This window comes from Anastrepha obliqua, chromosome 4 (genome assembly GCF_027943255.1).
Source record: "Anastrepha obliqua isolate idAnaObli1 chromosome 4, idAnaObli1_1.0, whole genome shotgun sequence".
NCBI classification, from domain to species: Eukaryota; Metazoa; Arthropoda; class Insecta; order Diptera; family Tephritidae; genus Anastrepha; species Anastrepha obliqua.
This window is the reverse complement of record NC_072895.1, coordinates 109,459,491-109,474,754: the sequence shown is the minus strand read 5'-3', so window position 1 is coordinate 109,474,754 and position 15,264 is coordinate 109,459,491. Positions and strand designations below refer to the sequence as shown.

The 15,264-nt window shown below is 32.8% G+C and overlaps 1 protein-coding gene across 1 annotated transcript in view; it reads left to right on the top strand.

Annotated features, from left to right (window-relative positions):
* Positions 1–15,264, top strand: part of LOC129244339 (calbindin-32-like) — a 166,162-nt gene that overhangs the window by 115,799 nt on the left and 35,099 nt on the right. The gene's annotated exons all lie outside the window — the stretch shown is intronic.

Genomic DNA, 15,264 nt, shown 5'->3' with positions numbered 1-15,264 from the left:
GTTGAGAAGAAGTGTGAGCAAATGCTGATACAGTCGTGGCATACAGCTGATATTAATTGTTAAGAAAACGAAAGCTCTATGCTTAAGAAAGTACTTTATTACAGATATGCATTTTTTTTGCTACTATTATTTTACTAAAATGAATCTAATTTGTTAGGCTAAAGTTTCTCTAATACTTTGATGTTAGAGTAAATACTACTTAATGTTATTTATTTCTTACGTATTTCATATTTTTTGTGCTTCCGCGCATAGCAAAGCTTGTGGAAACAATGGCTGATTTTATTTAAAACTATTTTCCAATTTCACTCATTCTTCAACTTTGAATTTCGCATTCGCATTGCCAATCGAAGCTTTTAAGTGCATGTTAATATTTTTCACAAATATATTTTTGTTATTTTTCTGAATTTATGGATTTGTTTTTTTAATTTTAGTATTAATGTTTTATTTGGGACTTAGCTGAAAATAAATTGCTTTTAAAACTCTCTTCACATACCCGCATGGACCATTAAATAGGTGGGCGAGCTTTTTACCGACCTTGCCTTTTTTGTTTTTCCCATTTAAGGTATTTTAATGTTTCTTCGTATAAATAAAAATGAAAGTGTGTGTATATTTTATACAAGTCCAAAATACTCTATCACTAATTATGAAATTTTTGGAGTAGGTTGATGTGATCCCCTCGCAAAGTATAGTCTATGTATAACTTTTCAAAAAGTAGACAGGGAAGACAAAATTTCTAAATTCGTCACATCATGTCCCTTAGATGAAGTTATAATCATTCATTATAATTCATTCTAAAAGTTCTGATTTGTTGAAAATTTTGGTGAACATTTTCATAATTTTCATGATTTTTGCACAAAGTTTGAAAAAAAATACACATTCATTTTATTTGAGAATGAGTTAAATAAATATAATATATAAATTTTCTTTCTTCCAAATTAATAATTTTTGGAAATAGTAATCTTATATACTTATACATATAAAGTCCCGTAAACTATTTTGGGAGAATGGGCGGTGCCACGCGCCATCCAAAAAAATTGCCAAGTCTCTTAATATTCTGCAACTATTTGGTATAAAATGTTTTTGGTCATAAAACTATGTTTAAGAAAAAAACTGGATACGTGTTCCCATTTGAGAGAGAATACACACTTCATCACACCTTCGCAGCTATTTCATGCAGAAATATGTGAAAAACGGGAAATAAATAAAAGTTACCACTACTCAAAATCACTTTTTTTTATGTAGTAAAAAATGATTTAAAAACCAAATTCATTGATTAATTTTGCGCCATCTTTTTTCTTGGCACAAATGCTCTTTAGACAAATTTACAACCAAAACTCATTCTAAATATTCTGATTAAAATCTTTTAAATTTTGGTGAAAATTTTCGTAATTTTCTAATTTTTCCACAAAATTTGAGAAAAAAAAATTCATATGGATCTTATTGGTGGATGAGTTAAAATATAATATCATAAAAAATAGTAGACAATTTATAGGCAAAAGCAAAACAGTCCAAGCTGGTCAAAGGGTCACACACCTATTTTAATGTTTTTTGAGTGAATGTACGAAGTGTAGTGAAAAAAGTAAAAATAAAAAAAAAAACAAAAACAAAAAAAATTGAAAACTATAAAAAAATTTAAATAAATAATTCGCATTAATTTTAGACCAGACTTTTACCCAAACACATCTTTAATTACAATACATAATAATATATATTAGATTATATTTTAAGTGAAATATGAAAACTGAATAAATGTTAAAAAATTAATAAAAATTCAAAGGAATAAAAAGTGACACTATCCAATAAAAAAGCCCATTCAACTCCATACCAAACAAAACAGAATACAATTTTTAATAAAAAGAAAAACCAAATTTGGAAAAAAAAATTGTAATTGTTTCTATTCTCTCAGACGAAAGATATAATTTCAAGTATTTTATGACTTCCACTTCGGACTCAGCCCTGCATTAATCGTAAGCTCGACCCTGCTGAAAATATCTGCAAACATTTACTTTTCAAATAAACAAATTTATGTTGCAAAACTCTTTTCTAGTAAATTGTTTCAAAATTCGGAAAACACAAACTAAATAAAGTTGTTTTAAAAAATTTGCCTCCATGCTGAAGAAAAGATAGATTTTTCGCGAGAACACTTTCAGCTCATGAATTCCTGCGCTGAGCGAAATAAAATAAATCGAGCAGGTACTTTGTAAGGGAGAAACGGCGCGACACATCAGAGAAAAAAAATTGTTAAAAATCAGCAGCCTTTTGTGGTCACTTGAAACTTGTACTTTGTTAAGGGGTGCTGGTAGTTTAGAGCTCGAAAATCTAGGGTATTTTCAGAAATTTTTTTACAATAAAAAAACTAAAAACGAAATTTAAATTTTTTAGGCGCCTTATTTAACTTCTCTTACAAACAAAAATGAAAAAAAAGTTTGTTTTAATTTTAATAATTTAAAAAATGCTTGTGAAGAGGAGGATGAGACGGCCGATCACTTCCTGTGCATCTGCCCCGCCTTCGCTCGAATCAGTTTTGAGGCCTTTGGCACTGACATGTTAAGAAGCGACCACCTTGGCTCCTTGGTACCACAAGATCTACTGAGATTTCTTCGGAGATCGGGTAGATTTAAAGAAAATTAAAAGGGAATCAAAGTGTAATATAATGGACTTAATTAATTGAGTTCTGCACTTGCTAGTTGGCCCGACAAAAAAACAAAAAAAACCCAAAATCAATAGGTTTTCAGTGTTTTAACCAACGGCTTATTGCATTAATTATTTAGTGCGCTATGTACAACCCTGCTCGTCAGTGACTAAAGAAGCTTTGGTCGCATAAAAGTTCGCCTGTGAAGCCATTTGCAAAAAAAATCTAATTGATATTTTCCCTCTCTTCTGAGAATCTAAGCTGAATTTTCATAAACTGTCAATGAGCCAAAAGCCATTTACGAGTGGATTTGGATGAAAAATGATATTTTGCCACATAACCAAATTTTTGCCATGAAAATCCCAAAATTATTCACCTAATTTTTGTATGAATTGCTGTCATCCCGACAAAAATTTAAAACTTTATTCTACCTTTTTCCTCCAAATTTACTTGTGCACACTTTTAACTCATATTCTTATTTCTTCCCCTTTGTGCATCCTCTATTCTCTCATTGTTACTCGTTTACATTGTATTTCGGTTACGTGCCTGTCATCTTCCTTTTCTGATTGTCAACGAATATTTGCAATTTACGCAAAACTTTTCCTCTAACTCATTGTAAAAAGTTTGCCACATTTGTGACATTGATAGACATTAGCCTTAAGCGATTTTGAATTAAACCTAATTTTAAAACAATGGATATAAAATGTAGCAATGTACGTTTGAAAGATTCTTTGCGAAATTTTTATTGTACTGGAATGTAAAGAGTTATTATGAAGTAGCGAAAAGTTTTACAAGAGTGTTACAGAAATCGAATGAAGCTCAGGAGCTAACTTTTTTGTATTCATTTTTCAGTGCAGTTTAAAAATTGTTGAGAATGATACTTTGTGAAGTTTTCAATAAAGTCGATGAAAAATGAAATGAAATGAAATAAATCGAAACTAGAAAAAAAAAAAATTATAAAAATAAAATTAAAAAATAATACAGAAAGGAAGTAAAAGGCATTAAAAAAGAAAAAAATTAATTGTGATTAATATGGAAAAAATTAATAAAATAAATTAAAAATAAACATAAAAATGATAAAATAAGGAATTATTTAATAAAAGTAAAAAAATATTAATTAAAAATTATAAAACACTGTTTTAAAATACAAAATACATTAAAATAACAAACACAAAAATAGTAAAAAATTAATAAACTAAAGAACTACAGGATTTGATTGAAAAGTAATGACCCTTATTTTTTTAAGCAGTTTTATTAAACCTTTTGGCTTATACAACTAATATTCTTCAAAATAAGACCCTTGAGCGTCAATACACCGCTGGTTCTTCCACTGTGGGAAACATTTTTTAAACTCATCCGCCGGAATCGCGTTCAATTCGGCTGTCACAGTTTTTTGGATTGCCTCGATGGAGTCGTAAGGCCTCCCCTTCAGCTTTCTTTTCAGGCGCGGGAACAAGAAGAAGTCCGGAGGGGACAGGCCTGGGCTGTAGGGACGGTGGGGAAGCACCGGAACCCCCATCTTGGCCGATGCAGAGGTGCAGAGGAAGGCGGTGTGCGCCGGCGCATTGTCGTGATGAAGGGTCCAATTGTTAACGAGGTCGGGAGCCGAAGGAGCACTTCTTTGTAAAATGCCGCGTTTACGGTGCTTCCTGGAGGTACAAACTCCTTGTGGACGATGCCTCGATAATCGATCGCTGTTCGTCCTCGACGTCCTCCCGGCCTTCCTTGAACGATTTGTACCACCGTTTTACGCGGGAACTTGACAGAGATTGGTCCCCGTAAGCCTCCTTGAGTAGCCCAATGGTTTCGGTACTCATTTTGTTTAGCTTTACGCAAAATTTGATCGAGTAACGTTGTTCCAACGATCGCTTCATTTTCGCCACTGCAAAATCCTAACACACTTTTAAAACAGCTTTCACATGCGGAGCGATGTTGACTGCACCGCTGTTGCCAGCGAACTGGGACCGGTTTCTAGTGGAAGGGTAAGGTCCAACGATCATTTTCCCCCACCAGCCGATTCGGTTGATCACCCGGGAAGGCTCATTACTTTTCAATCAAACCCTGTATTAAAAAATAAGAACAAAGTGTATTAAAAATAATAAATAATAAAAACATTAGTAAATTATTAAATATAGAAATATAAAACAAATAAAACAATAAATTAAAAAATATAAAATACATTATTTAAAAATAATAAAAAAAGTACTAAAATTAAATATAAAATACAATCAATTTACACACGAAGCTAAATTTTTTTTAATAAATTAGATTATAAATATAAATAGTTTAAAATTAATTAAATAAAGTAGATAAAATAAAATAAAAACAGAAATCAAAATACAAAACATAAAATAAATGCAAATATGAATAATTTCAAGTGCAATAAAAAAAAATTTAATAAAACACAAAAGCAATTAAGAAAAAATAACAAAATAGACACAAAAATACATAAATTTTAAAAAGTAAAATTTTAAATTCTTAAAAAGCAAACGACAGACAAAAGAATAAAAAGGAAACGAAACAACAAATGAAAATACTATAAAAAGGTAAAATAAAATAAAAAAATTTCAATTTAAATTTAAATAAAATAAAAATACAACTATAACTGAAAATATTATAAGAAAAAATTAAAGAAATTTTAAACGATAAAATAAAATAGTAAAAATAATTTAAACAAGAAAAGTATTAAGCAAAATAAATTAAAAAACAAAAAACAAATGAAAATATTATAAAAAAATTTAAATTAAAATATAATAAATTATAATTAAATAATTATAATAAATAAATTTATAAAAATTGTGTAAAAAGTTATAAATTAAGTAAAATAATATTACAAAAAAAAAAAAATACAATAAAATAATAAAAGTTTTAATTAAACAAAAAAATGAATATTAATAAAATTTAACTAAAACTTTAAAAATAAATTAACTTAAAAAAAATTAAAAAAAATTATTTTAATATATAAAGTAAAACTTTAAATTCTAGTCTAAGAAACACAGCGAGGAATAAAAATATAAGACAAACTAAATAAAAAAATTTTATATGAAAAAAAGTTTAGCAAAAAATAAAATAAACTAAAAAACAAAACGGCATAATTTTTTATAAATTAAATTTAAGAGCAATAAGAAATGCTAAACGACATATACAAGTAGTACCAAACAAATTATATAAAAAAACTTTATTAAATAATAACAAAATGAAACAAACTAATTTTAATTAAATTTAAAAAACGTACATTTAAAAAAATTAAATTTTACGGCGGGCGCCGTAGCCGAATGGGTTGGTGCGTGATTACCATTCGGAAATCACAGAGAGAACGTTGGTTCGAATCTCGGTGAAACACCAAAATTAAGAAAAACATTTTTCTTTAGCGGTCGCCCCTCGGCAGGCAATGGCAAACCTCCGAGTGTATTTCTGCCATGAAAAAGTTACTCATAAAAATATCTCCCGTTCGGAGTCGGCTTGAAACTGTAAGTCCCTCCATTTGTGGAACAGCATCAAGACGCACACTACAAATAGAAGGAGGAGCTCGGCCAAACACCCAAAAAGGGTGTACGGGCCACTTATATATACATACTATATATAATATATATAAAACTTCAACTAGTCTTAAAAACAAATTTTATATAAAAATGATTAGACAAATAAATAAAATTAAATAAAAACAAGCTACAAATGAAACTATTATAAAAAAATTAAATATAATGAAGTAAATAGAAACAAACCGGCATAATAATTTTTAAAGAAATATAATTTTTGCATTTAACGAATCTTATAAAGTAAATCTTTAAATTCCCAACTACGTACTTTCAGTTTTTTACTGTAATATTTTACATGTATGTGCAAATATACCTACACCCATGTCTAGTTTGGACAAATACATTCCAGTTAGAAAACAGTCAAGACTGATTTTATGTACTCTGAAGAGCAAATCCTTAATCAGACTTCATTCATTGGATAACTTTTTCAGACATCCAATACGGATGTCCCACTTCCCACTTCCACTCATATAATGGCAAATAATTGAACAGAAATCGGGTGGTACATATTTTGATTACAATTTCTTAACGAAAACAAAGCAAAAGCATCAAAAACGTACATACATTCTGAAAGTAATCTGAAAAAGTAAACAGGTTTAGTACGAAGAAAAAGAAAACATATCGATATACATAAGCACATATAATATTTATATGTATAATATAAAAAATTGCGGAAGTGGAAGTACGCCTCGTGTGAATGAAAGTGCATAAACCAAATTTTATGAAAAATGTTTGCACAGAGGCCATATTTCACAGTCGCAATTCGGGGTAAAAGGTGGCGTTAGGGTGATGAGCAAAAAGTGGGGCAAGTGGAATAATGTCATTAAAGGAGTTTTGGATTTGAATGGAGTAGGAAAAAATGATAAAGTGAAGAGAGGAAACCAGAAGAGGTTAAATAATAGAACATTTATCAATATAAGTGCGGTAGAAATAAAATAGAAAAGGTCAGCTTTCTTCAATTGCATCAGTCGCTAGCTAAGCGATTTAGAATGTAGGCAAAGCGTGAGAAAGAAATTTAAATTAAATATTCAAATAAAATAAAATAACAAGCGAAAAATGAAGCCATTAAAGAAAATATTAAATATTATAAGAAAAAAATAAAATAAAACAAAATAAAATAAACAGAAAATAAAAAAAACAGTAAACCGGCAAAAAAATTTATACAAATTATATAAAAAATAATAAATTAAATAAAAAAATTAAATTAATTGTGTAAAAAAATTTAAATAAAAGCAAGCGAAAAGTGAAGCAATTATAGAAAATATTAAATGTTACAAAAACATAAATGAATAAAACAAAATAAACAAAAAAACACTAAACCGACAAAAAATTTATAAAAAGTATATAAAAAATTATAAATTAAATAAAAAATTGAATTAATTAAATAAACAAAAAAAACTAAATAAAATAGCAAGCGAAAAATGAAGCAATTATAGAAAATACAATACAAAATGTTATAAAAAATAAATAAATAAAATCAAATAAAAAAACCAATTAAATAAACCAAAAAAAAAAACTAAATAAAATAAAAAGCGAAAAGTTAGGCTATTATAGAAAATATTAAATATTACAAAAAATAACTAAATAAAATTAAATAACCAAAATAAAACACTAATCGACAAAAAATTCGTAAAAAGTACATACAAAATTATAAAGTATAAATAAAAATTAAAATTAATTAAATTAAAAAAAATGAAAGGACAAAAAGACAATTATATGCACAGTTTATGTTTTATGGTTAGACCACAATTTTGCTCCTTGAACAGTAGAGAATTATTCTCTTCTTCTTCTTGATTGTCATCGTCCAAGCTTCTGCATCATACATTAGGATGGGCATGATGAGAGCCTTATAGAGTATTAGTTTTGTTCGTCGAGAGATGACTATACTACTCAATTGCCTACTTAGTTCAAAATAGCACTTGCTGGCAAGATAGATTTTCCGTTGGCTTTCAAAGCTGACATTGTTAACGTTGCTAATGCTGGTTCCTAAGCAAACTAAGTCTCTTGCAACCTCAGAGAATCATCAGTTTGTAGAATTCACGAAAGCTTCTACTCGCATGCAGCCAGACTATGTGGCAAAGATTTTCATTAATAAGCGAATTCATAAAATTCTTGGGAGTCAATTTTGCAGGCTTTCTTCTACAAATTACACATATTTGTCGGAAATAAATCTATGCACATTTATGAATTGAACAACATTTCTGTTTAAAGCCACAATTTCCATTTAAAGGCAAGGTTTCTGTTTGCTGTTTCTGAGTTACCAAAACACTCTGCATAGTAGTTTTATTCCACACTGTCTTTGTCTTTCTCTATTTCTATATTTCTCTAATTCACCGTTTCCGTTTTTACTATCCACTCACCACTTGATCTCCTGTATTCGGTCCCAATAGAATTACATTTAAACACAAAAACTACTTTCACAATAAATTTTATGTCCACACGCCAGTAACTATCCATTAGCGCTACTGCTGCCGCGTTGTGTTGTCAAAAAAAAACAAAATTAAGTACGTGCATTAGCCTTAAATTTTATTTCATTTTGCGAATACTCAGTCGCAAACACCCTAACTACCGTTATTCACTTTTTCAATGTGAACGTGCACTCTCGACTGATTCTTTATTTTTTACCCGCCTCTGCCTTCATATATATCAGCCTGGCGAAAGTGTACAATAATTAAATTTTAATGCTGTCATTCGGTCAATCTGGTTATTATTCAAGCACACATTTGATTACTCGCACATTTGCTTGCTCTTCTTTGTATTTGGAAAAAATGCGTTGCATACATGCAGGCGCATAAACGTATTGTATTACAACTTTTCACAATTTCTGCAATTATAATGAATTTTATGCGCAATGCGAAGATTTTTTTGTGCCATTCAATGCTTTTTGTAAGCTTATACTTTTCAACAGCTGTTAAACGTTGTAATAAATGGAATTATAAATGCCGGTTATGGTTCAACTTTCCACGGAAATTTCATGTGCAGGCACGTATTGGTGTTAGTAAATGTACATACGAACGAATATGGATCGGCATATGTAAGTTCGAAAGTGGTGTGCAAGTGCGAGAGTTATTGAGAGTTCAGCAGTCAAGTAGGAGAGAAGCAAAAGAGTTCAAGCGGATTTTATTAAATGCTTTCAATCGTTGCATGAAATTACATATACACAAACTACAGTTGAAAACGTATCACGAGCTGGACTGATACTGGCATTAAATGTCGAAAGTTGGCTTGCCTGATTACAACTTTGAAACTCGAGATGCCAGCAAAAAGTACTTAGAGCAGTCAGGCTCGTTTACTAAATAAAGTATGGACTAACGACTTCCTAAGGACTTACAATTTTGACTGCAAAGTTCACAGTCTTTGTTATTTTAAATCTTTTTAACACATTTTTTTATAAAAATATAGTTTTTCAAAGTTTCAATCTATGTTCCGAATACAGAAATTATAATGTGTGAATGTAAAAAACAAAAAATTTGAGTTCGCAGTTTTGTAGCTTATTTAATTTCAGTGCAAGTTTTACGTTGCTCAAATTTTAAATCGTTTTTTTATTGCAATCTGTTTTAAATTTAAATCTTGAGCAATTTATATAACTTAAGCTAATGAGGCGATCTTGAAGAGTGCGAAATAGGTGAACTCCAAGTTCACCTAATGAATTTGCTCACCACATAAATGTCTTATTGAGCATGAATAAAGCAGTGACATTTTGAGGTTGGTTTTAGATTTGCTTTTTGTTTTTTTTTTTGTTATATGCAGAGTCCGGCACTCGAAGTGTAGCCAATTGATAGGCCCATAAATTTAGTTTGGAAAATTACTATTATTCAGTTCAAAGTAAAAAATGTGTGAAAATAACGCAAAGTTAAGAATCAATTTACTTTTGATCGATATGGCCACCTTTTGTCTCGAGTATGGCCTTGAGACGATCCAGAAACGAATCGTAAGCTCCCCGAATGGGACTTGCAGGTATTTTGACCCGCTCGCGGATAATGGTTTTTTTCAGCGCCTCGGGACTAGTGAATCTTTTAGTTAAATGGCCCAAAGAGAATAATCCATCGGATTCACGTTCGGTAAATTTGAGAGCCATTGTGTGGACGTTATGAAATTCAGAACGTTGTTTTTTAGCCATTCTTGGTTCACTCGAGCTTTGTGAGGCGGTGCCGAGTCCTGTTGAAACGTCCATGGTCTGCCACCGAAATGTTTGTCTACCCACGGCTTCAAGGCTACCTCCAGAATACTTTCCCGATAATATTTCGTCTTTACCTTGACCCCAGGCTCGATGATAGCGATTGGAGAGCGCCCATCTGTGGTTACAGCGGCCGAAACCATTATCTGTGCTGTGCAAGTGCTGCCTCCTAGTGGCCAAGCGATGATTCAAGTTCTCGTATGAACGGTAGGTAAAATAAACCTTGTCGTTTTGGGAGTTTAAAAATTGCTCAAGTTGAAAAATTTTCTCGTCAGAAAACACATTGTTCGGTAATTGATCGCTTTCGGCCAAGCGAAGCAACTCCTTTGCTCTCTCAAATCTGACTTGTTGCTGCTCTGGTGTGAGATCACCCGCCTTTTGGTTCTTGTAGGGCTTGGCTTTGAAATAATTTTTCAGTATGCGGCGCATGCTACGGTCAGATATTTTCAGTTCCTTCGCCATTTGATTGGCACTTCGTCGGGGATTTCGCTCAAGTCACTTCTTCACTTTTGAACCATTTCACGTGACGTTGCAGTCTTTTGATGACCACCTCCATGACGTATCGCGATGCTACCAGTATCAATGTAACTAGTAAACGATTACACTTTGTTTACTTTAAGGTGCTCGAGCTGACGAACAATCGTTGGTTGTGATTTTCCTGCCAAATATAATGCAATCACACTATTACGTTTGAAATCCATTACTGATTTTCTTTTTTCGCGCTTACTCTCGGCAAAATGCTTCCACGCGCTTGCAAACAATGCTCTGGACTGTCATTTAGCCAACTAACAGACAGCTGATGCTGCCCGTGTATACAACACCTGCCCTTTCTCCCGAGCTACAGTCAGTGTGCATAACCTACTGGTATCCTGCCCAGAATTTGTTTCTCAAAGGCATCACCACTTCGACAACAGGGATCCTCCCCTACTTTCAAAAGGCCCCACTGAATACAATAGCAACAAAATGCATAGATTTCTAAAGGGCACCGACCTATCGACGTATCTGGCTCAACACAGGTCACCAGTTAACCGAAAGCGTCTGCTGCTAGCGCTGCGTTTGCTATAGTTTATCAAGTAAGTTTTTTAAAATAAAAATAAAATAAAATAAAATAAAATAAAATAAAATAAAATAAGGAAATATCTTCGAATAAGTCATACGAAGACGTTTAGATAAATTCAAAGTGACGTCAAACTATGACACCAAAAGTGTGGCTTATCAATATCTGTTTGGAGGTTAATGTCTTCCTCAGTGCACTTCATTACCGGGAATGGCTTTGGAAAGCCAGCATAGAGTAAACATTTAATTTATAAATAAAAATGGGCCCCACATGCTGTCAAGTATGGTACAATGCTGTATGTGGTATATGTCTATAGGCTCAATTTTGACAAATCCGACTTTTTCTTTCACTTAAATAACGCTGCTTCATTTCTTCATTGCAGTTAAAATAAAATTACATGAACACTTTTCGCCATGTACGCTTACCGCGTAATTGTTAATTATCCATTCGATAAAGTGCTCAGCCGATATGCCATTAATTTTGTTGTAGAAAATTCACGCACGTTTTTAATTTCACTTTTATTCTTCATTCACATGTTTCGCCATTAACAACGAATTTTCCGCAAAATTGAAGTATCATACATGTTTTTATTATCAGCGAGCAGCTGCGTTTCATAGCCGTAGTACTTTAAAACACTTATGCATACACACACATACATACACTCTCTTGTATGTATGTATATATGTATAGACGACTATATGCACAGCTCTTGACGGCGAGTATGCACGGTGGAGCGGAAATGTTGGATAAGAGCAGCAGTTGTTGGGCGAGTGCTGATATGAGTATATACAAGTGCATAGGAAAAGAAGACGCAAAAGAAGAATTATTTTCTGCTAACCGTGGAAAATTAAGATTTATTTGCCACTGTCAACAGCACAATTATTTTTAATATCCTGCTTGGTAGCTGAGCGCAAGAGCTATAACATTAACACCCAAAGCAGCAACGACATGGATAGCTGTAAAATGTATGGGACAACAACAACGACAACAGCAGTAACAGCACCAGCAGGCACATTTCAATTTGCACTTCCTTCCAATGAGCGGAAATGAGTTTATATTAAACTTGCTCACGAACCATGACATCAACTCTTCCATGGGATTTTATAACACTACCCTTTCCTTGCATATATGTATGTGTGTGCTATAGCTACAAACATTTGTTGTTGTATGTGTTTGTTTATCCGAAAGTATATGTTTAGCTGCCTGTGCGTTTTAACGCTTATTTGCAAGGCACATTTAATTTTATGAATATTTTGCTTGGCTCCTCTGATCTCCATGCGGTTAGCATGAAGTTGTTAGTTAGCAGGTGAGCTGCCGGGCAGCTGGGCGGCTGGGCAATTGGCGGTTGGTTTCTGCAGTTATCAGGCACTCAGGCATTCACTAATTCACTCTCGCTGAGCTGTTGGTCACAGTAGTGGTGCCCAATAAATAAGGCAGTGGCTTTATTGGTTTTTGTGCTCGTACAAAGCTCGCCATAAAAAGCTCCAATGAAAACGGCAGTTGGATTCGGTTTATTTGGGAAATTGTTCTCATAAATTTCTGTAATTTACTTCCAGTGCCTCATAATTAAGAGAGAAAAACAGTACTTAAAGGACGTCGATGGTTTTTCACGTTCATTCTAATTCCCGATTCTGATATGACTCTGAATGTGGATGTCCTAAAGTAAAAGATACTTGAAATGGCTTCTGCACCGAGTATTTTACATCTTTTCTCGAATTACTTTTACAGTCGCACGATGTAGTGAATATATTATTTTTAAGAACTATTAAAAATTTAACTTGGCAAAATTGTCTATATGTACACTTTCAAATAAATCTTTTCAAAACACTTAACTGCAGCAAAATTAATAATTGTGTAAATAACCACCTATTTAAATGTTGTAATAAAAATGTTGAGTATCATTTACCGCCTACAAATTGCCGCCACTTCTGCGCACCTATGATAGAACACTCAAATAAACACTTGACATAACGCCACTTCAGCACAAAACAAAAATAAACACAAAAAAAAAAACAGCAAAGAAAAAATGAAAATACTTCGCCTTTGCAGACGAAAGTAAACGTTCGACCAAAGAGCTCAAGTCACTTTTTATGGCAAAGGTCGTATACCATTCCATCCGCCTTTCCACTACTACCGCCTATCAACAGGCAACAGGAAAAGGGTGTGAGTGAGTGCCGTGCCGAAACAGTCGAAATCAATTTGCCAAAGTCATCAAAAGCAAAACCACACAACAGCTACGCTACAAAAAGGTTTGCGCAGTAATTTGCCGCGCACTGGAACACTGGGCGATACCTTTCAATTCGATTCAATTAATTTCACTTTTAACAAAACAATTAAGCTTTGCTATGTGACTAAGGTGCGTGAGGCAATCAATTCAAGCGGAGAGTGCAAAATGGAGGGAGGCAAACAAAACAAAACCAAACAAAACGGAAGACGGATGTGCGTTGTTAGAGGTGGAAAAGGTTTTATTTGTGTTTTATGCATTCTTAAATCTTTGGGGCTATTCGAAAATGCATAAGCTTTCAGAAATAAGGTAAGAAAACGAAAATAAATATTCTAAATAAGTAATTCAGGACAATAGAAAGAAAGGGTGGTATTTAATGATTGTCTAACAAAATAAACCGGAAGTGAATGATTTGAAAACAAAAGGTTCAAATAAATAAAGACAAAGAGTTAGCGTGCCGGAGTTACAAAGTCAGTCTACGTAAGCAGGAGAGAAAAAATAAATTGTACTTTATTGAGGTCACTGGCGCGCTTAGCCCAAAGGACGTTTCTCTGGTAGCACAACCCTTGCACAGCGCATTCATCACCAAGCTGCGGTTGCTTGACTAAGTGAAAAATATGCGAAAAGGCAAATCACCATCTTCCCTTGAGTCTCTTTAAATGAGCGTTTGGTCTGGCAAGCGGTCGGCTGGTCATTAAGCAGTACAGCTGCTACACTGGCGCTGCTGCTCAAGTCTGACTTTGTTTGCCAACAAAATTTGTAATCATAAACAATACATACTTGCTTGTTTCGGTGCAAATAAATAATGGCTAAAGCAAAATATGAGTTATCAGATGAGAAATTCTGTAATAGTTGGTTAAATTTTACTGTTTGTTCGCTTGACTCATTGGAGTGGTTGGTTTGTGCCTTTTGACTCCTTTAATTCATTTTGTCTGCTTAACATTAATTTGATACTTTTTGGGTAATTTTTCTTCGCTTGTGGTGGAGATTATGCGATGTGGGTTGTATATACCGCATAACTGCATAACATTTCGTATTATTTACAGAGCTAAGTCAAGTGATTTAAGTATCTACAACATTTTGGACATTGTCGTAAATTTCTGAATTTTACAATTCTAAAACAAAAAGACGCTATCTCCTCACACCAGTTCGGTTTCCGAAAACAACACTCAACTGTGCAACAGATTCACAGAGTAGTCAACAAAATTACAGACGACTTCGATAAGAAGAAATATTGCATTGCCGTGTATTTGGACATCGCGAAAGCTTTTGACAGAGTATGGCACAAAGGACTTCTATATAAGCTAAAAACCAGTTTACCACTTAACATATTTAATATCCTTAAAAGCTACATGACTGATAGACACTTTTTCATAAAATATGACGATGAGTGCTCTGTTATCTTGACGGCGTCTGCTGGAGTACCTCAAGGAAGCGTACTGGGCCCCACACTATACTTAGTATACACAGCAGATATACCAACGCCAACTACTCGAGGATCAATGATAGCTACATTTGCAGACGACACAGTTTTAATGTCAGCTAACCCCAATGAAGAAGCAGCAACAAAAACACTGCAAGATACGCTATTAGCTACAACACAATGGTTTAAAAAATGGGGCATTGAGGTCAATA